The sequence below is a fragment of the Rattus norvegicus genome, chromosome 6 (assembly GCF_036323735.1).
Source record: "Rattus norvegicus strain BN/NHsdMcwi chromosome 6, GRCr8, whole genome shotgun sequence".
NCBI lineage: Eukaryota > Metazoa > Chordata > Mammalia > Rodentia > Muridae > Rattus > Rattus norvegicus.
This window is the reverse complement of record NC_086024.1, coordinates 67,968,536-67,992,031: the sequence shown is the minus strand read 5'-3', so window position 1 is coordinate 67,992,031 and position 23,496 is coordinate 67,968,536.

Genomic DNA, 23,496 nt, shown 5'->3' with positions numbered 1-23,496 from the left:
TTACCAATCCTACAACAGATAGAGGCCTTATATCCAAAATACACAAAGAACTCAAGAAGTTAGACTGCAGGGAGACAAATAACCCTATTAAAAAATGGGGTTCAGAGCTAAACAAAGAATTCACAGCTGAGGAATGCCGAATGACTGAGAAACACCTAAAGAAATGTACAACATCTTTAGTCATAAGGAAATGCAAATCAAAACAACCCTGAGATTTCACCTTGCACCAGTGAGAATGGCTAAGATCAAAAACTCAGGTGACAGCAGATGCTGACGAGGATGTGGAGAAAGAGGAACACTCCTCCATTGTTGGTGGGATTGCAGACTGGTACAACCATTCTGGAAATCAGTCTGGAGGTTCCTCAGAAAATTGGACATTGAACTGCCTGAGGACCCAGCTATACTTCTCTTGGGCATATACCCACAAGATGCCCCAACATATAAAAAAGACACGTGCTCCACTATGTTCATTGCAGCCTTATTTATAATAGCCAGAAGCTGGAAAGAACCCAGATGCCCTTCAACAGAGGAATGGATACAGAAAATGTGGTACATCTACACAATGGAATATTACTCAGCTATCAAAAACAATGACTTTATGAAATTCCTAGGCAAATGGTTGGAAGTGGAAAATATCATCCTGAGTGAGCTAACCCAATCACAGAAAAACACACATGGTATGCACTCATTGATAAGTGGCTATTAGCCCAAATACTTGAATTACCCTAGATGCCTAGAACAGATGAAACTCAAGACGGATGATCAAAATGTGAATGATTCACTCCTTCTTTAAAAGGGGAACAAGAATACCCTTGGCAGGGAATAGAGAGGCAAAGATTAAAACAGACACAGAAGGAACACCCATTCAGAGCCTGCTCCACATGTGGCCCACACATATACAGCCATCCAATTCGACAAGATGGATGAAGCAAAGAAGTGCAGGCCGACGACAGGAGCCGGATGTAGATCGCTCCTCAGAGACACAGCCAGAATACAGCAAATACAGAGGCGAATGCCATCATTAAACCACTGAACTGAGAATAGGACCCCCGTTGAAGGAATCAGAGAAAGAACTGGAAGAGCTTGAAGGGGCTCGAGACCCCATATGTTCAACAATGCCAAGCAACCAGAGCTTCCAGGGACTAAGCCACTACCTAAAGACTATACATGGACTGACCGTGGACTCTGACCTCATAGGTAGCAATGAATATCCTAGTAAGAGCACCAGTGGAAGGGGAAGCCCTGGGTCCTGCTAAGACTGAACCCCCAGTGAACTAGATTGTTGGGGGGAGGGCGGGAATGGGGGGAGGATGGGGAGGGGAACACCCTTAAAGAAGGGGAGGGGGAGGGATTATGGGGATGTTTGCCCGGAAACAGGGAAAGGGAATAACACTCGAAATGCATATAAGAAATACTCAAGTTAATAATAAAAAAAACAAAAAACAAAAAACCCAGAAGATGAAAAACCTCCTGATGCTCTAGGATCAATAGTATTAACATAGCAAAAAATGGTCACCTTACCAAAAGCAATCTACTGATTAAATGCAACCCCCACCAAAATTTCCACACAATTATTTGCAGAACTCGAAAGTAAAATACTCAATTTCGTATGGAAAAATAAACTCTCCATGATAGCTAATACAGTCCTGAACAATAAGAGAACTTCCAGATATATCACCATTCCAAGCTGTAATACAGAGCAATAATAATAAAAACAGCATGATATTGGTATAAAAACAGACACTTAATCCAAACAAAGACCCAGACATAAATCTACAGACCTATCAACACCTAATTGTTTTTTTTTAAGAAGTCAGAACACACAATTGATACGAGAAAGCATCTTTAATAAATGGTGGTGGTCTAACTGGATGTCTGCATGTAGAATAATACAAATAGATCCATATTTATCACCCTGCATATATTTCAAGTCCAAGTGGATCAAATATCTCAGCATAAAACCAAGGACAAAAAACCTGGTAGAAGAGAAAGTTGGGAATAGTCATGAACACATTAGCACAGGAAACAACTTTCTGAACAAAATACCAATAGCACTGTCACTAAGATCAACAGTAAATAAATGGGACATCATGACACTGAAATGTTTGTAAGGCAAAGGATAGTCAATAGGCCAAAACAGCAACCTACAGAATGGGAAAAATTTTCACCAACTCCATATCCAACATAGGAGTGATATCCAAAATATAAAAAGAACTCCAAAAACTAGAAATCAACAAACCAAATTATCCAATTTTAAAATGGGATTCATACCATCCCAACAGTACACTGTGATGGACTCATGTAGGGGAATGTCAGGGCAGGGAGGTGGGAGGGAATGGGTGGGTAGATGACAGAACACCTTTATAGAAGCAAGGGAAAGGGAAATGGGATAGTGTGTTTCTGGAGGGGAAACTGGGAAAGGGATATCATTTGAAATGTAAATAAAAATATTAAAAAATAAAATAAATAAAAATGGGGTTTAAATCTCACAGCGCATTCTCAATAGCTTCTTTAGTGGCTTAGAAGCATGTACAAAAATGTTTAGCATCCTTAACCATCAGGAAAATGAAAATCAAAACAACTCTGAGATTCCATGTTACACGGGTCAGAATGGATGGCTAACATAAAAAACACAAGTGACAGCTCATTCTGGCAAGGAAGTGGAACCGAGGGAACAATCTTCCATCACTAGTGGACATGTAAACTTGTACAACCACTATGGAAATCGATAGGGTTGTTCCTCAGAAAACTTAGGAATCTATCTACCTCAAGACATAGATAATTATGGTAATATAATTTGGCATATACCCAAAGGACACTCCATTCTACCACAAGAACTCTTGCTTAACTATATTCACAGCAGTTTTATTCATAATAGCCAGAAGGTGGAAACAATCTAGATATCTCTCACCAGAAGAATTGGTAAAAAAAAATATGGTACATTTACACACTCAGCTGCAATACCATTGTGATGTGGAATATCACTCAGCTGTCAAAAACAATGACTTTATGTGGAACTAGAAAAACGTCATTCCAAGTGCAGCAACCCATACTCAGAAAGGCAAACATAATATGTCCTCACCTATAAGTGAATGTATGTTAAGTAAGTAATAATCAGCGTAGAACCCACAGACCCAGAGAAGTTAAGAAAGATGGGTCTAGACTGATGAATGAACCTTCCTGAGAATGGGAATAGATTTTCTTGGTGGACTAGATGCAGGTAGGGATAAGAACAGAAGGGATAAAATTAAGGAAGGAGGGATGGAAGGGAAGAGTATGGCAAGAAACACTTTAAAGAGGGGAGACACATCTGGGGGTGGCGTGGAAACTTCATAGAACCTATGAGGGTGACCCTACCAAGGACTCCTAGTAATAGAGGATATGGAGCCTGAATTATACATCGTCTGTAACCAGAAGTGGCTTCCAATGATGGGACTGAGACACCAACCCAGACCAAAAAAAAAAAAAAACTTTGATCCATATCTTATTCTACCTGCAAGATGTGCTGGGGTAATGGTGGGTCTGAACTTGTGGGAGTTACCAATGAATGACTTGTGGCCCAAACCACAAGAAGGAGCCCATACTTGACAATAATTAGATGGCCAATAGCCCAGAGATCTAGAGTAGAACCAATCACAATTGTCAAGACAAAAAAATTCAATGAAGTGATTCCTAATGATATTCTGCTAGAGTCATAGATTGGTGCCTAGCCTAAATGTCATGAGAGGGTCTTTTCTAGAAGCTGATAAAAGCAGGCACAGAAACCTACAGCCAATCATTATGTGGGGCTTGGAAAAACCCAGGGAAGAGCAGGAGGATGGACTGTAGAAGCTAAAGGAGTCAAGAATGCCAGGAGAACACAGCTCACAGAATCAACTAAGCAAGGTTCATAGGTGCTCACAGAGACTCACTAGCAATCATGGAGCCTGGGTGGGTCTATACTAGGTCTTCTGCACACATGATTTTGTTTTTTACCATGGGGGTTTTGTGGGAGTCATATCAGTGAGAGTGTGGATGTCACTGTTTCTTTTTCCTGCTTTTGGAACCCCTTTTCTCCTCCCAGGTTGCTGAGCTCAGCTTTGATATGAGGGTTTATGCCTAGTCTTTATGCATCTTGTTATGTTGTGTTCAGTTGCTATCCCTGGAAAGAATGCTTTTTTCTAAACAGAAATGAAGGAGCAGAGGATCTGGAGGAGGGGGAAGTGGATGGAGTAATAGAAGATATGGCTGTAGTCAGGATGCATTCTGTGAGAGAAGAATAGCTAAAAGAAAGAAAATGAATAAATTACAACAATACATGCAGAATTCCCAAATCTAAACCATGAGGAAATGTGTATAAACTGTGGATCACCACATCTTATTCCATTCACATCTCACCTTGTCTCTGTGAAATGACCACTCAATGAAGTGTTCCCTTCCAGGTCTTTCTTTGTATGCATTTGAACACATAGGCCTATCATTTTTTGTTTTCATTAAATTGTTTTTCTTACATTTTATATAGTCTTGATACATACAAACATAGATAGATAGATAGATAGATAGATAGATAGATAGATAGATAGATAGATAGATAGATAGATTCCAACTACATTTTTGTCTTCATAAGACTCAATGAGCAGAAGTGGCCTATAATTTACTCTGCATACTTATTGATTTCAATTTTTTAAAAAAATATTTGATTACATATCATTGTACAACAACTCTACCAATGTGGATGATTATTTCTATATAAGAAAGTAAAGATTCTGAGCAAACCAAGTGCAATTAAATGATGAATGACAACTTAGGTTCCTACTCTCAAGGAATCAGAGTTCCAGTTTCTCCATATTCTTGAAAAACTTTCTCCATACAAACCATGTAAATTCTCTATAATAGTCCTCCTTTTGGTGCAGCAGAAATAATGTCTAAGAATTCATTTGACTTGCTTTTACCTGATCAGCTACAGGATTGCATCTTCCTTATGATTTCCTTTTTTGCATGTTAAGGTTCTGTCCCGCCTTTGGAAGATAGCTTTGGTCATTGATGGCCGGGGAGGCCATTGGCATTCTTCTGGGATGCAACAGCTGAGAGTTCCATAGTGGGGAAGAGCGGCAGAACCATTCATTAGATTTGCTCCGTGGGAACCTTCTTCCCACCCTTCTGGGAAATCATAAAGAAGTCCTGGGAAGTAAGAGTGTCCTTATTTGGCAAATAAACATGTTTGAGGAAAGGGTTGGGTTTCTCTAACTCTTCGCCTTCTGCATGAACTCTTGAAAAACAATCCCTGAGGACACCCCCAAAATATCATAAAACAGATAATATAAAATTTTAGAATCAGTCAGCCCTGAGTCCAAAGCCCTGAGTTACACATGTCCTTGATCAAATCACTGACTTTCAGATAAGGGTGCTGCTGGGATTGCTACAAGAATTCATTACGAGGAAACATAGTATTAACCATGCAGGAATTCTAAGTTTTCTTTCTCCTTCTAAAATAAAGCCTAAAATGCCCAAGCCTCTCCTTGTACCCAGTTAGCAGCTGGAAGTCTGGCTTCCTGCTTAAAGTGTGGGCAAGATCATGCTTCTTGGTGTCTGACCAATCAGCTAGCTAAACTGAATGCTGAATTTGTTATCAGATATTTTTGTCCAGCTTGGGTTTAGAAGGATATTCTTAAAGGATGCTTCTCTTCCTGATGTCCCATTACCTTCCTATAACTACAAAAAAAATCTCTTTTGGATTTTAATCCCTGCCTATCACTTGGTCATATAACCCCTTCCCAACTCTCCTTTTGAATGAATTTTCCCTTATGTGACACTTAACTCCATCATAAATCAGTCAATGTCCACCCATGTTTCTGTGCCCTACCATATTATGCCTGACAGAATTTTCTTGGCTGGAACCATGAGAAGATAGCTCACAAGAAACCAGTGTTATTTTATCTAAGTTCTTCTGTAAGTTATAGATCGAGAAGGAGACAAAGTTTCCCTTAAAAAAAATTACAAAGCACATCTCTTACTCCTTTGTTGTTCTTTCTTGTCTATTAGTAGCCTCTGGTACAGTCCCTTCTCCCAGAGCTGTAACAATTTATCAGTGTATAGAGGTAACTGCCCAAGGGAGACTACTGGATAAATGAGAGGACAGTAGCCTTTTCTAATAAGAATCAACAAAAGAAACTAAAATTTTCCACTAACTCCACAGGCATGAGATCAGGTATCAACCTCACATAAAATAAGCCAGACTTCCCCCTTTTTACATCCCTGTATGTCAGCACTTTCTGAAGCACAAGCACGTATGATTGCCAGAGAATTCAAGGTTGAATGTTATCCATTCTGTTTATATTAGTAAATCACCCATCATAACTTCCTATCCCATTTTATTACTAAGATCATTAGTGTCTTCAGTTATCAAATAATCATAATGATAAGGAGTATAAACTCTACGCATTTCACATGGTAACTACTTGTATTAGGACATTAGTTCAGCTGTTCAACCAGGACCAAATCACAGTGGCCAAGAACAAGATAAAGGTCTCTTTAAATTCCACTGAGTGGATTCTGCAGAAGCAATACTCTACAAGGTTTGGTAGAGATATGACCTCTAAAATCAAAATCAACATCCTCTGCTGTGACAGTCATGCATCAGCCTGGGGGACATCTTCAAAAAGTGGTGCTGGAAGGATGAAATTAGACTCATGTCTATCATCCTGTATAATAATTAGATCTAAGTGGATCAAAGACATCAATTTCCAATTTTAAAAACTTTTAGAACACATAGGCCGTATCCTACCTATATGATGTTGAGGTAGGAAGGAACTTCCTATCTAGGACTCCAGTTGGCCAGGAATGAAGGCCAAAATTGACAACTGGGACCTTCATAAAACTAAAAGCTGCTAAACAGCTAAGGAAACACCCAACTAAGAGAAGAAGAAACCCACCAAACGAGAGAAAATCTTTCCTAGCTATGCAATCAACAAGGAGTAATAGCCAGAAAATACAAAGAAACCCCTCTAAAACACAAACAAACAAACAAAACACCCAAACAACAAAACAACCAAACTAAAACAAAACGGGATGTGGGTCTAAGCAGGGAGTACTCAATAGAAGAAATAAAAATGAATAAAAATACCTCAAAAAGAATTCATTATTCTTAGCAGTTGCAAAGTATGCAAACACGAACAAAGTGAGATTTCAGCTCGCCCCAGTTGGAAGAGCAAAGAGCAGCAAAATGATTGATAAGAAATGCTGCGGGAAAGGTTGTAGGCAAAAGAGAGCTCTCATTCATTATTGGTGGATTACAATCTGGTGCCTCCACGCCGGAAATTAGTGTGCAGAATTCCCAAAGAAATTAAAAATAAATATACCTTATGACTCAGCCACTGGCATGTGCCCAAACCACTCAGTATCCTACTTCATAGATGCTTGATCAGTCATGTTCATAGCAGTTCTATTCACAATAGACAGGAAGTAGAAAGAATCTATGTCCTACAACTGATAGATAATGGACATAAGGTACATGTATACTCTGGAATACTATTAAGTTGTAAGAAAAATATAAATCAAATCATAAACATTGTAGGTAAATGAATGGAACTAGAAAAGATCACATTGAGTGAAGTAGCCCAGACCCAGGAAAACAAACATTACACATCCTCTCTCATTGAAGATGCCTAGCTCCAAATCAGATGTAGGGGCATAATCTGTAGTAACTACAGAAGCCAGGAAAATAAAATGGGCTCATTGTCAGAAGGGGGAATTCGAGAAGAAATCTGATCAAGGTAATAGAACAGGGGCTCTTCAGGGAAGGGGGAATAAATACAGAAGAAGGGAGAGAAGTGTAAAGAGGAATAGCAAGATATAGAACAGAGTGATCTAATAGGGGGAATGGGAAATAGGCTTCTTTAGGTGCAATAAAAGGCACTCGCATACTGGTGGTAACCAACAGCTGTCTAATTGGACTTAAGGCAATCACATCTGGACAAAAATCATGCCTGGTAGAAACCTAGCCAATTTCCTGGAACTAATGAGATCCTGGATCTCAGAAGAGAATATACTACTGCCATTTTGCTAGACCAGCACAATTCCTAACAACATTCTCAACATTACCCTTTACCCACAGAATAATGTAACTATCATCTCTCATCAAAGAAGCTTCTCTTCACAGTAGAGGAAAAACATCACCAAGAACCACAAATGCAAAGATCAATAAATCATGGGATGCAGCTCCAATTAATACATATATATATATATATATATATATATATATATATTATATATATCACACTCACACATATATGTATCAATGACTCAGGACACATTATGTGAGAGGGGGTTAAAATAGTGTAAGACTCCGAATTCCAGGATGCCTATCGTAGAACAATCGTCTATATAAATGTGTACATAAATCAGATCTGAACAAAAGTGATATCAACAGATAACACCAATGTGTAAAAGAGAAAGATCTAGTAGGATCCCACCCCTAGAGAGAATGACAGACAACTAAATGACTACTAAGAGAATTAGCCTCTCCCTGAGATGAACCTCCTAACTGGTTATCCAAAACAAAGTGATCAGTCCTAAAACTATTACATACAACAGACCCAGCCTGTGCATGTATCCATGTGTATACATACATACACATCAATAATAACTGAAGAAAGAGGTGTTATTAGTATAAGTGAAGGAAAGAAATGTGAAGAATTAAAGGAAGGGGATTTGGGAGAAAAAATATTTTTTCTCTAGGGAGAAAAAATAGAAGGGAGGAGGTGATATCTTTAGTAATCATAAATTATTTAAAATGCATAAAATTAAAAAGAGAATGGGGAGTGAGAAGATAGAAGAAAGGAGGAGAAGCCTGACCATGTTGTTTGTGCAAAACTCCCTCAGATAAAGATAATGTTATTGTCGGAATTTCTGCTTCAATCACTGAGGTAGCAACAGGCTGTTGGTAACAAAGAGCACTTCTACATTTTCTGTCAGATCTGTACCAGCCATCAGGTGGGATAAACAGAGCCCACTGCTGGGTTTCTCAGTTGAAGAGCACTGGTGTGGCAGAACATAGGAATCGTTCCCCATCTTCATCATATAATCTTCCTGCATTCTTCTTTCAGAAGGCGCTGCATCTACATATCTGTACATTTTGAGAAGAATTTTCATGTACAAATGTTCACTTACCAAGAGAGGACAAGTGTGTTGCTGCTAATGTCACTGTGTGTATATTTGTGCATACCTAATAATTCTGGGGGAGGACTTATCTAGGGCTTTGGATATGGTTGCAAACCCCCCACCATGGAGACACATCCCCTGCCTGGTACTTTTTTAAACTTTAAATTTATTTATTTTTTCTCATGCAGTAAGAAGTACTGTATATTTTTTCTTAGATATTTGTACTGGTTTTACTTTTGTTATTGCATAACTATTCTGAGTGTTTTAAAATGTATTTTAATATTTTAAAATTAATGACTCTTAATTAATAGCTACTGTGATCTATGTTGTAACCATTTTGAGACATAGTAATTAAATCGTGAGGTTTCAGCATTTCTTTGACAAATGAAGACCCAAAAAGATGGAGCATGGTAGAAGCGTATGCTTTTACTCCCAGCACTCAGGAAGCAGAGGCAGATTTCCTTGAGATTGAGGCCCATCTGGTCTACATTGTGAGGAAAGCAAGGTCTTTGTAGAGAGTCTCTCTCTCTCTCTCTCTCTCTCTCTCTCTCTCTCTCTCTCTCTCTCTCTCTCTCTCTCTCTCAATCTCTCCATCTTTGTTACACACACACACACACACACACACACACACACACCTCATGTTGGTTGTTTTTGGAGCTTAGGCTACATATTGGTAAAAACTGCAGGCCTCATTCAACTTATAATGTCAGGTCTCAACCTCCTCCATTCTTTCTGTCTTGAAACAAGAACAGGACTCTCTCCTCTTGTTCTATTGAAAGGGCTCTCTGATCACATGGGAAGGATGGATGCTACTGTAGAGTTATGTCAGTAATGTCCATATCTTCATTGACATAAAGCTTCCATAGAAAGGGAAGGAGCATCTAGCTAACAAGCATTCCAACGTTTTCATCTGTCCCATCCTGAGACCATGGGGGATACTCCCTTGGCAGTCGGAGATGGTTCTTCAGTCTCTTCTGGATCATAGTGGCATTGACATCTAGAAAACAAGGACATAGCAGACTAAGAATAATTCAGTGGCTGAGGCAGGATCTCTACAGTAATGAAGAAAGCATTGACATGACAAGTTAACCAAGACAGTCCCTGTCACAAATGGCATGACAGCCTTCATCCATCCCTAAGTCCTGGGACTGTGTTATCATTTAAGTTCTTAAAGCTAGTTCCACTTCAGCATTTCAAAATGTTCTTTTAAAAATGGTGACCTAATATTTGCTTATACTGAGAACTCAAAATTTAACTACTGTTATTCAGGGATAGTGATTTATATAATACAGAAAAATCTGAGGAACTTGTATGTCTGTGAAAAACAGACCTTAAAATTTTATCTTGTTCTGGGTTGCATGGAAACTGGTGACTTCAAGAAGATCAACTCCTCTTACATCAAGAACTATCAGCAATAAACAAAATTGGTTCAGAGGGTTAAAACATTGGCATTGGTGCACAGACATCTTAGCACACAACACTGGAGAAAATAAATGCTATAAAATAGATAAAATTCTGAAACAGCTGCTCAAAAAGGTATGAAAGTTTCTGAGGTTCTTAGTTTAAAAGAACAATGTTTTAGTCCAACAGATGTCTGAATAAGTGAGCCCAACCCACCAGCTAATGACTGTAAAGGATTCATGTTAGTCGGAACTACCTTTCCATGGCATTTTAAGAGACATTAAATCTCAGATGTTCTCAGATTATTCTTCAGAAGAGAGTTCAAAGGAAGAGCTTTGATAGTGATTGCTTTGAATGTGGGCAGATTTCCTCTAAAGAGAAATCTAAAGCTAGGTTGATGTAGTGACAGCAGTGAGTACATGTGGTCTCTGAGCCTATTAGCAAGGTCATTGATGGGAAAGGCAAACTCAACAAGCTTTCAGCCTGGCTCCTAGACACAGGAATGGTTCTGGATCCTGGAATACTGCCAGAAAAAATGTTCAGTCTGTTCTGGACTTGCTTCCTTATGTGGAAGTATTTTCCCCTGTTTCAAACTCAGAGTGTATCTTTTTGTTCTCTCTGTATGTCTATTTGTCTGTCTGTCTCTGTGTGTGTCTCTGTCTCTCTGTCTCTCTGTCTGTCTGTCTCTGTGTGTCTCTGTCTCTCTCTCTCTGTCTCTCTCTCTGTGTCTCTGTCTCTCTCTGTCTCTCTCTGTCTCTGTCTCTCTCTCTCTCTCTTTCTCTGTGTGTGTGTGTGTGTGTGTGTGTGTGTGTGTTATAGTACCTGACCAACACAACTACTGTGTCTGTCCCCTGTAGAAAGAGCACAGATTCCTGCTGCCTATTGGTACACACAGAACAATTGCCCTGTGTTGGCTTTGAGGGATGAGCTGCAGGCATACAGGACTGAGACCTCATTTTATACAATGGCTCCACTTTGTGCCACTTTTCGTTGTTTTGTTTCCCTGGATTAGTCCAATACAAAAATGTAGTCAGCAGAACTAGCTCTGTCATCTGCTCCTGCAAACCCCCAACGATGCTATTGCTTCATAGTCATCCCTGCCTCACAGGACCACCAGACGAGAACAAGAGGAAGGTTTGGGGCAAGCTACATAAGCATACGAGATGCCAACTTATCCTGTAAGAGCATCTAACACAACAAGAAGACTGTTCCAGTGAGTTCATCCTCACACTGAATTTCTATTTCTATGTTTCTATATAGAACGTCTATATGGAAGTCAGAGATTTCTATCTCTAGGAAAGTTAGAAGTAGAATTTGAGACCTGACCTAATAAACCACAAACACTGTCATGTAATACACCCTACAGACCAGTAATCTAAGAGTCTACATTGCTGTCTTCAAAAGGAAGCCTTCCGTAGAGCTGTGGCAGAATCTACACGAGAAAGTTTAAAATCTGGATTTCAAGACTTTGCTATGGGAGTGACCATCTTATGACTCAAGACTTAGTTTCATATTTACTTCTGACAGCTTAATGGTGGGCAACGCATCTTGCAAAGAAAAGCGTAGGTAAAACGAGTAGAAATGATGACCCAGTAGACTGACTAGCCTATACACTGCCTGGATGCTTGTTCTTTTTTTTTTGTTTTGTTTTTTGTTTTTTACATTTTTGAATGATTTATTTATTACTTATACTTTTTTTTCTTTTATTTTATTAACTTGAGCATTTTTTATATACATTTCGAGTGTTATTCCCTTTCCCGGTATCCGGGCAAACATCCCCCTCCCCCCCTCTCCTTCCTTATGGGTGTTCCCCTCCCAACCCTCCCCCCATTGCCACCCTCCCCCCACCAGTCTAGTTCACTGGGGGTTCAGTCTTAGCAGGACCCAGGGCTTCTCCTTCCACTGGTGATCTTACTAGGATATTCATTGCTACCTATGAGGTCAGAGTCCAGGGTCAGTCCATATATAGTCTTTAGGTAGTGGCTTAGTCCCTGGAAGCTCTGGTTGCTTGGCATTGTTGAACATATGGGGTCTCGAGCCCCTTCAAGCTCTTCCAGTTCTTTCTCTGATTCCTTCAACGGGGGTCCTGTTCTCAGTTCAGTGGTTTGCTGCTGGCATTCGCCTCTGTATTTGCTATATTCTGGCTGTGTCTCTCAGGAGCAATCTACATCCGGCTCCTGTCGCCCTGCACTTCTTTGCTTCATCCATCTTGTCGAATTGGGTGGCTGTATATGTATGGGCCACATGTGGGGCAGGCTCTGAATGGGTGTTCCTTCAGTCTCTGTTTTAATCTTTGCCTCTCTCTTCCCTGCCAAGGATTCTCGTTCTCCTTTTAAAGAAGGAGTGAAGCATTCACATTTTGATCATCTGTCTTGAGTTTCATTTGTTCTAGGTATCTAGGGTAATTCAAGCATTTGGGCTAATAGCCACTTATCAATGAGTGCATACCATGTATGTCTTTCTGTGATTGGGTTAGCTCAAACAGGATGATGTTTTCCAGTTCCAACCATTTGCCTACGAATTTCATAAAGTCGTTGTTTTTGATAGCTGAGTAATATTCCATTGTGTAGATGTACCACATTTTCTGTATCCATTCCTCTGTTGAAGGGCATCTGGGTTCTTTCCAGCTTCTGGCTATTATAAATAAGGCTGCAATGAACATAGTGGAGCACGTGTCTTTTTTATATGTTGGGGCATCTTTTGGGTATATGCCCAAGAGAGGTATAGCTGGATCCTCAGGCAGTTCAATGTCCAACTTTCTGAGGAACCTCCAGACTGATTTCCAGAATGGTTGTACCAGTTTGCAATCCCACCAATAATGGAGGAGTGTTCCTCTTTGTCCACATCCTCGCCAGCATCTGTTGTCCCCAGAGTTTTTGATCATAGCCATTCTCACTGGTGTGAGGTGAAATCTCAGGGTTGTTTTGATTTGCATTTCCCTTATGACTAATGATGTTGAACATTTCTTTAGGTGTTTCTCAGCCATTTGGCATTCCTCAGCTGTGAATTCTTTGTTTAGCTCTGAACCCCATTTTTTAATAGGGTTATTTGTTTCCCTGCGGTCTAACTTCTTGAGTTCTTTGTATATTTTGGATATAAGGCCTCTATCTGTTGTAGGATTGGTAAAGATCTTTTCCCAATCTGTTGGTTGCCATTTTGTCCTAACCACAGTGTCCTTTGCCTTACAGAAGCTTTGCAGTTTTATGAGATTCCATTTGTCGATTCTTGATCTTAGAGCGTAAGCCATTGGTGTTTTGTTTAGGAAATTTTTTCCAGTGCCCATGTGTTCCAGATGCTTCCCTAGTTTTTCTTCTATTAGTTTGAGTGTGTCTGGTTTGATGTGGAGGTCCTTGATCCACTTGGACTTAAGCTTTGTACAGGGTGATAAGCATGGATCGATCTGCATTCTTCTCCATGTTGACCTCCAGTTGAACCAGGACCATTTGCTGAAAATGCTATCTTTTTTCCATTGGATGGTTTTGGCTCCTTTGTCAAAAATCAAGTGACCATAGGTGTGTGGGTTCATTTCTGGGTCTTCAATTCTATTCCATTGGTCTATCTGTCTGTCTCTGTACCAATACCATGCAGTTTTTATCACTATTGCTCTGTAATACTGCTTGAGTTCAGGGATAGTGATTCCCCCTGAAGTCCTTTTATTGTTGAGGATAGCTTTAGCTATCCTGGGTTTTTTGTTATTCCAGATGAATTTGCAAATTGTTCTGTCTAACTCTTTGAAGAATTGGATTGGTATTTTGATGGGGATTGCATTGAATCTGTAGATTGCTTTTGGTAAAATGGCCATTTTTACTATATTAATCCTGCCAATCCATGAGCATGGGAGATCTTTCCATCTTCTGAGGTCTTCTTCAATTTCCTTCTTCAGTGTCTTGAAGTTCTTATTGTACAGATCTTTTACTTGCTTTGTTAAAGTCACACCGAGGTACTTTATATTATTTGGGTCTATTATGAAGGGTGTCGTTTCCCTAATTTCTTTCTCGGTTTGTTTCTCTTTTGTATAGAGGAAGGCAACTGATTTATTTGAGTTAATTTTATACCCAGCCACTTTGCTGAAGTTGTCTATCAGCTTTAGTAGTTCTCTGGTGGAACGTTTGGGATCACTTAAATATACTATCATATCATCTGCAAATAGTGATATTTTGACTTCTTCTTTTCCGATCTGTATCCCCTTGACCTCCTTTTGTTGTCTGATTGCTCTGGCTAGAACTTCAAGAACTATATTGAATAAGTAGGGAGAGAGTGGGCAGCCTTTTCTAGTCCCTGATTTTAGTGGGATTGCTTCAAGTTTCTCTCCATTTAGTTTAATGTTAGCAACTGGTTTGCTGTATATGGCTTTTACAATGTTCAGGTATGGGCCTTGAATTCCTATTCTTTCCAGGACTTTTATCATGAAGGGGTGTTGAATTTTGTCAAATGCTTTCTCAGCGTCTAATGAAATGATCATGTGGTTTTCTTCTTTCAGTTTGTTTATATAATGGATCACGTTGATGGTTTTCCGTATATTAAACCATCCCTGCATGCCTGGGATGAAGCCTACTTGGTCATGGTGGATGATTGTTTTGATGTGCTCTTGGATTCGGTTTGCCAGAATTTTGTTGAGTATTTTTGTGTCGATATTCATAAGGGAAATTGGTCTGAAGTTCTCTTTCTTTGTTGTGTCTTTGTGTGGTTTAGGTATATGAGTAATTGTGGCTTCATAGAAGGAATTCGGTAGTGCTCCATCTGTTTCAATTTTGTGAAATATTTTGGATAGTATTGGTATGAGGTCTTCTATGAAGGTTTGATAGAATTCTGCACTAAACCCGTCTGGACCTGGGCTCTTTTTGGTTGGGAGACCTTTAATGACTGCTTCTATTTCCTTAGGAGTTATGGGGTTGTTTAACTGGTTTATCTGTTCCTGATTTAACTTCTGTACCTGGTATCTGTCTAGGAAATTGTCCATTTCCTGAAGATTTTCAAGTTTTGTTGAATATAGGTTTTTATAGTAAGATCTGATGATTTTTTGAATTTCCTCTGAATCTGTTGTTATGTCTCCCTTTTCATTTCTGATTTTTTTAATTTGGACACACTCTCTGTGTCCTCTCGTTAGTCTGGCTAAGGGTTTATCTATCTTGTTGATTTTCTCAAAGAACCAACTTTTGGTTCTGTTGATTCTTTCTATGGTCCTTTTTGTTTCTACTTGGTTGATTTCAGCTCTGAGTTTGATTATTTCCTGCCTTCTACTCCTCCTGGGTGTACTTGCTTCTTTTTGTTCTAGAGCTTTTAGGTGTGCTGTCAAGCTGCTGACATATGCTCTTTCCTGTTTCTTTCTGCAGGCACTCAGCGCTATGAGTTTTCCTCTTAGCACAGCTTTCATTGTGTCCCATAAGTTTGGGTATGTTGTACCTTCATTTTCATTAAATTCTAAAAAGTTTTTAATTTCTTTCTTTATTTCTTCCTTGACCAGGTTATCATTGAGTAGAGCATTGTTCAATTTCCAAGTATATGTGGGCATTCTTCCTTGATTGTTATTGAAGACCAGTTTTAGGCCGTGGTGGTCCGATAGCACGCATGGGATTATTTCTATCTTTCTGTACCTGTTGAGGCCCGTTTTTTGACCAATTATATGGTCAATTTTGGAGAAAGTACCATGAGGAGCTGAGAAGAAGGTATATCCTTTTGCTTTAGGATAGAATGTTCTATAAATATCCGTTAAGTCCATTTGGCTCATGACTTCTCTTAGTCTGTCTACATCTCTGTTTAATTTCTGTTTCCATGATCTGTCCATTGATGAGAGTGGGGTGTTGAAATCTCCCACTATTATTGTGTGAGGTGCAATGTGTGTTTTGAGCTTTAGTAAGGTTTCTTTTACGTATGTAGGTGCCCTTGTATTTGGGGCATAGATATTTAGGATTGAGAGTTCATCTTGGTTGATTTTTCCTTTGATGAATATGAAGTGTCCTTCCTTATCTTTTTTGATGACTTTTAGTTGAAAATTGATTTTATTTGATATTAGAATGGCTACTCCAGCTTGCTTCTTCTGACCATTTGCTTGGAAAATTGTTTTCCAGCCTTTCACTCTGAGGTAATGTCTGTCTTTGTCTCTGAGGTGTGTTTCCTGTAGGCAGCAAAATGCAGGGTCCTCGTTGCGTATCCAATTTGTTAATCTATGTCTTTTTATTGGGGAGTTGAGGCCATTGATGTTGAGAGATATTAAGGAATAGTGATTATTGCTTCCCGTTATATTCATATTTGGATGTGAGGTTATGTTTGTGTGCTTTCATTCTCTTTGTTTTGTTGCCAAGACGATTAGTTTCTTGCTTCTTCTAGGGTATAGCTTGCCTCCTTATGTTGGGCTTTACCCTTTATTATCCTTTGTAGTGCTGGATTTGTAGAAAGATATTGTGTAAATTTGGTTTTGTCATGGAATATCTTGGTTTCTCCATCTATGTTAATTGAGAGTTTTGCAGGATACAGTAACCTGGGCTGGCATTTGTGTTCTCTTAGGGTCTGTATGACATCTGTCCAGGATCTTCTGGCCTTCATAGTTTCTGGCGAGAAGTCTGGTGTGATTCTGATAGGTCTGCCTTTATATGTTACTTGACCTTTTTCCCTTACTGCTTTTAATATTCTTTCTTTATTTTGTGTGTTTGGTGTTTTGACTATTATGTGACGGGAGGTGTTTCTTTTCTGCTCCAATCTATTTGGAGTTTTGTAGGCTTCTTGTATGCCTATGGGTATCTCTTTTTTTAGGTTAGGGAAGTTTTCTTCTATGATTTTGTTGAAGATATTTACTGGTCCTTTGAGCTGGGAGTCTTTACTCTCTTCTATACCTATTATCCTTAGGTTTGATCTTCTCATTGAGTCCTGGATTTCCTGTATGTTTTGGACCAGTAGCTTTTTCCGCTTTACATTATCTTTGACAGTTGAGTCAATGATTTCTATGGAATCTTCTGCTCCTGAGATTCTCTTTTCCATCTCTTGTATTCTGTTGGTGAAGCTTGTATCTATGGATCCTTGTCTCTTCCTTTGGTTTTCTATATCCAGGGTTGTTTCCATGTGTTCTTTCTTGATTGCTTCTATTTCCATTTTTAATTCCTTCAACTGTTTGATTGTGTTTTCCTGGAATTCTTTCAGGGATTTTTGCGATTCCTCTCTGTAGGCTTCTACTTGTTCTCTAAGGGAGTTCTTCACGTCTTTCTTGAAGTCCTCCAGCATCATGATCAAATATGATTTTGAAACTAGATCTTACTTTTCTGGTGTGTTTGGATATTCCATGTTTTTTTTTTTTGGTGGGAGAATTGGGCTCCGATGATGCCATGTAGTCTTGGTTTCTGTTGCTTGGGTTCCTGCGCTTGCCTCTCGCCATCAGATTATCTCTAGTGTTACTTTGTTCTGCTATTTCTGACAGTAGCTAGACTGTCCTATAAGCCTGTGTGTCAGGAGTGCTGTAGACCTGTTTTCCTCTCTTTCAGTCAGTTATGGGGACAGAGTGTTCTGCTTTCATGTGTGTAGTTTTTCCTCTCTACAGGTCTTCAGCTGTTCCTGTGGGCCTGTGTCTTGAGTTCACCAGGCAGCTTTCTTGCAGCAGAAAAGTTGGTCTTACCTGTGGTCCCGAGGCTCAAGTTCGCTCGTGGGGTGCTTCCCACGGGCTCTCTGCCGCGGCAGCAACCAGGAAGACCTGTGCCACCCCTCCCGGGAGCTTCAGTGCACCAGGGTTCCAGATGGCCTTTGGCTTTTTCCTCTGGCGTCCGAGATGTGTGCACAGAGAGCAGTCTCTTCTGGTTTCCCAGGCTTGTCTGCCTCTCTGAAGGTTCAGCTCTCCCTCCCACGGGATTTGGGTGCCGAGAACTGTTTATCCGGTCTGTTTCCTTCAGGTTCCGGAGGTGTCTCAGGCAGGGGTCCTGCCGCTCCTGGGCCCTCCCCCACGGGAGCCCAGAGGCCTTATACAGTTTCCTCTTGGGCCAGGGATGTGGGCAGGGGTGGGCAGTGTTGGTGGTCTCTTCTGCTCTCCAGCCTCAGGAGTGCCCACCTGACCAGTCGGTGAGGTCTCTTTCCCATGGGGTCTGGGAGCAGAGAGCTGCTGCGGGCCGGGATCCGTGGGCGTGGGACCTCTGGCAAACACAGGACGTGCCCGGTCCTAGATGAACTCTGCCTCTGTGTGTCCTGATCTCACCAGGCAGCTCTCTTGCAGCAGACAAGTTGGTCTTACCTGTGGTCCCGAGGCTCAAGTTTGCTCGCGGGGTGCTGCCCAAGGGCTCTCTGAGGCGGCAGCAACCAGGAAGCGGATGCTTGTTCTTGATGGTCAGTGTTCTACTCTCCACTCAGAAGACCTGATCAGACTACATATCCCAGCCAGTGCCTGGTCTGTGACAGCATACAAAGTCCAAGAGGACAGGCAAGGCAGCAGATATGAGTTAAAAGGTAGTCAACTGCTTAGTTTTATTTTTAAATCCCTTATTTTTAAACTTCTGGGTTATGTCATTTTTTTAAAGGGTAGAACAATTATTACCCAACATAGTTTGAAGATGTGATGCATGAAAATAGCAATCTCTAAAAGAAATTCCCTAGCTCTTAAAGAGAAATTCTAAACAGGTTTTATTATTTTGTATTTTATGTTCAGAAACACACCACAGCTGTCTATAGATGGCTAACTTCCCTGCCTGTCCATTTTCTTGTCCTTAAGGCATAGTCTTCCTCTGTAGCTCAGGCTGGTATCAAATGCCGATTCCTCTTGCCTCTGCCTCTTGTGCCCTGGGATTAAAGGTATAGAACGTTAATACTGCCTGGCTCTTCAGCTTTTTCAGACCTAGGTGTACCTTGTCTCACTGTCTACCTCAAATGTACTTCTCACCACTGCTCCATGGCTGGAACTCCTGCCAAACCATCTCAGATGTACACTGGTTCCTCTCCCATCCTCACGTAAGGAGACTGCGTCTAGTTGTGTTCCTGCTTCCTGACAAACTGCTAATCTCTCTGAATGGCACTGCACTGAATCTTTTTTTTTTTTTACTTTGTTTCTTTTAGTCCCCAGTGTCACTCTGAGGACCAAGGAGCTACAGCAACGTTAGCCTTTTCTACCAGGGTGAAAACTGCGAGTTTAAATTCGAGATGTAGTATACATAAGGCAGTGTGTTTAGTAAACGGCAAAGCCATGGCTCAGTCTCCTCGTATCTGTGACCAACACCTTTCTGGTCCCTGTGCTCTGCTGTCTGCTATGCAGTCAATGCTGTCTATCATTCAAAGCTGTACTAACCTCCACAGCCTCCATGAAATAGAGAGAAGTTTCGGGCTTCTGCGGATCAAAGGCGACACCAAAAAATGTATTTAAGTACATCAAAGTCAGGAAGCAAACAGAGAACCAGTGAGAACACTTCATTATCCCTTACAAAAGGCGCCCTCAGGACAAACAGCGAACAGCGAAGCTAGCTGAATACTTGAGTCTTTTCCCAGGAAGGCATTAGCCAAGTCTCACTTTGTTAATAGTTAGGAGAATAAAAACAAATAGTGATAAATGTTTTGCGAAAATCACTCTCTACTTGCTTTTCCTCACTTTAAGTGGAAAGCATACTTCGGATGTGATTCTAATTCTAATTAGGATTCAAATTCTAATCCTCATCGCTTCTCTTTCTTATGGATACTTTAAACCTTCCAAATTACTGCAGCTGACCCAGCCTTTGCCTCTCAGGGCTTACACAGGAGACAGTTCAATGCTCCTGCCTCATACTTCCTGACTGAGGACTCTAACTACTTACTACTTAGTCTTCTCTGGCCTGATCCTACAGCTTCAAAAGCAAATAAATAAGTTAATGTGATGATACACATTACATAGATATATTTATCTATACAACAATCAGTCCAGCTATCTATCTATATAGAGAGACCTATATAGCTATAACATGATAGGTGGCTCAGCACAGTTCAACAAATATATATATATATATATATATATATATATATATATATATATATATATATATATATAGGCAAGTCCTATAACCAGGCACTAGCAAGAAAATCAGAACAAGATCAGACCTACAATACAAATAATCAGTAATTCTTATGCACTTAGATCTTACCTCTGTTGGCTATTAAAATAGCACTGTAACACATTTACTTTGAACAGAATTTGACCAGAGACCAAGGCACACACACACACAGATAACAACTTCCTCAAGAACTCTATGCAGAGAAGAGTGGCAGATATCTCTGCCCCCAAACAGAAACAATTAGCCATGATGGATTGGCTACTTTTTTCCCCCAAGATTAGGCTTCTGACCTTAATCAACCTGCATCCTGGCCCCACTGGATGACAATTCTGTCTAGGAGTCTGCACATGTGCTCTGGTCCTGCTCTGCTCCGATGTATGTTTCTAGCCATTGCTACATCCCAAGGTGGTCAATCAACTCGAACTGAGATATACTACATTTTAGCAGAGCAGTCTCTTCATAAATAATATCAGATCTAAATGTCATAGGAACATACCTGAAAAAAAAAAGAACTGGCAGTTGTGAAGCATGGGTCTGAATCTATCTCTTTTACACACATACATATACATACATATGTGTGAGTCTGCACATACACACACACACACACACACATACACACACACACACACATACACACACACACACACACACACACACACACACACACACACACACATTTTCTCTCCTCTCATACTTAAATTTAAAGTCTAACCAAAATCTCTCATTCAAAGCCAGCAGAGGACTAGGAAAGATCTGCTAGGAAGCTAGTGTTCCTGAGCTAGTGTTCAGGGCTTAGGGCTGCTGCTTGCACTGACCTTTCTAGCTATTAGGAGTTGTAGGCTGATCTGTGTAGTAAATCAAAGCCAGGCTGCACAACATGAATTATTTCATGTAAGCATTTATAATTCAAAAAGGACTTCTGAATAAGACAACAAGAATCTCTAACCAGCTGTGTTATATCATTCCTGGTTGTAAATAAGTGTTTATATTTATAAACTTAATAGTTTTATGTTCTGTTAAGAATGTCTTCAACCAAACTGAAAAAGCTCTGGGCCCCAGAAAACTTTAATCTGCTCATCTGCTCCTGGGGAGAACACTGGTACTGAAAAAGCAAAATAGAAAGAAAGGAAGAAAGGAAGAAAGGAAGAAAGGAAGAAAGGAAGAAAGGAAGAAAGGAAGAAAGAAAGAAAGAAAGAAAGAAAGAAAGAAAGAAAGAAAGAAAGAAGGAAAGAAGGAAGGAAGGAAGAGAAAAGAAAAAGAATTAATGTACTAAACCTGGGTGTGGTTGCCCCTGCTTTTAAGCCCAGCACTCTCAGCTGACATCCCGGTCTTTTGGATTTTGCAATCACTCCTCCTCCCTCTCTTCCATGAAAATCTCTGAGTCTTAGGTGCCAAGGTTCTGCTGTGAGTGCACTAATGGGTAAGGGAGCATGCCGGAACTTAGTCTTCTGCATTTGTGGGTCTCTGTAGTAGCCTCCTGTATAGTAGCCTTCAATTCCTGTGAAAAGAAGCTCCTTTGATGGGCAGTGAGAGCTATACTTTTGTGTATTTAGAACTGTGACAAGTTATGTTGCTTTAGGAAAGTGACAGAAGTAGCTTCTTCTCTAGGGTCTATGGCCTCTGATGCCATATGGAGTTGGCTGGGCTTACAGTACCAAGTATGGTGCTTTCTTATTGAGAAGGTCTTAACCCCAATCAGATATCTGATCATTACACCCAAACTATCGCCCCATTGTGGGTATCTTGCTGGGCCAGCCACTGTTGTGGTTCTCAGCTTTGCACCTGGGTATGATTACTTATTGTTTCCCTCCCTTAGATGTTTCCATAGTACCTTTGCTACTATTGGGGCTGCTTTCTGGGATGAGGGCCATATCAATACCAGGTTGATTTCTCGCAGTCCTATATCTCCTCAAAGATGATTAACTTCCAAGGGCAAAGTTATCAGAATGAACAGCTGAGGCTCTCCTGTAGGGTGGAGATGCATATATTACCTACTGTGGTGGAGCAGACATTTAACCTCTACTCAGGAGACAGAGGCAGGCATGTCTCTATGTGTTTGAGGCCAGCCTTGGCTACATGAATTCCAGGCCAGCTAAGGCTACATAGTAAGAGCCCATCTCAAACAATGAAAGAAAAAAAAGAGTGAAAGAAAGAATATTATGTGTCCCCTGACACTGACACATTCTCTAGGACAGAAGTCAAGCCAGAGACAAAGCAAGGATGTGCTTTATTCAATCCTGGGTTACCATCTCAGCTATCTTAAATACAATCCTGCTTAAACACATCAGGGAAAGAGGGAGATAAAGGCCTTCAGATGTGAGAGTTGTGACTTAGTAAGGATGGGGCAGTTGGTTTTGATTTTAAAAGCAAAGCACAGGGACTAGAGACATATCTCAGTCTATAAATCACTAGTACATAATGAGCCTGAGAACATGAATTCAGTTCCTCCACCCAGGAACACAAGGTGGGTGCGATAGCTATCATGTCATCTCAGTACTGAAGAGGTGGAAAAAAGCAGATCTCTGGTGATCCCTGATTGGCCAGCCACTCTAGATGAATCAGCAAACTTCAGAGCAGGGAAGAGACCTCAAATGGGCAAGGTAGACAGTGAGAAACAATACATGAAGTGGTCTTCTGGCCTCCTTGTGCACAGGCACACACACACACACACACACACACACACACACACACACACCATGCATGCACAGGCACACACACATGCACGCATACAAAGAGAAAGAAAGATCACCAGCACAATGCAAAAACCCATTGTATGTGTTTTGCTACTTGTTTAATGAATTTTAGTGAAATTGTTCTTGGTAAATTTTGTCTATTCTTTTTGTTTGTAATTGTTTGCATTTCCTTTATAAAAAATAATAGTTTAAGTGTTCCTTTGATTAAGGCTGGTATTACTATAGTTTATTTTCTTATCTATTTTGTACTCTGATGTCATCCTGCACATTTCCTTCTG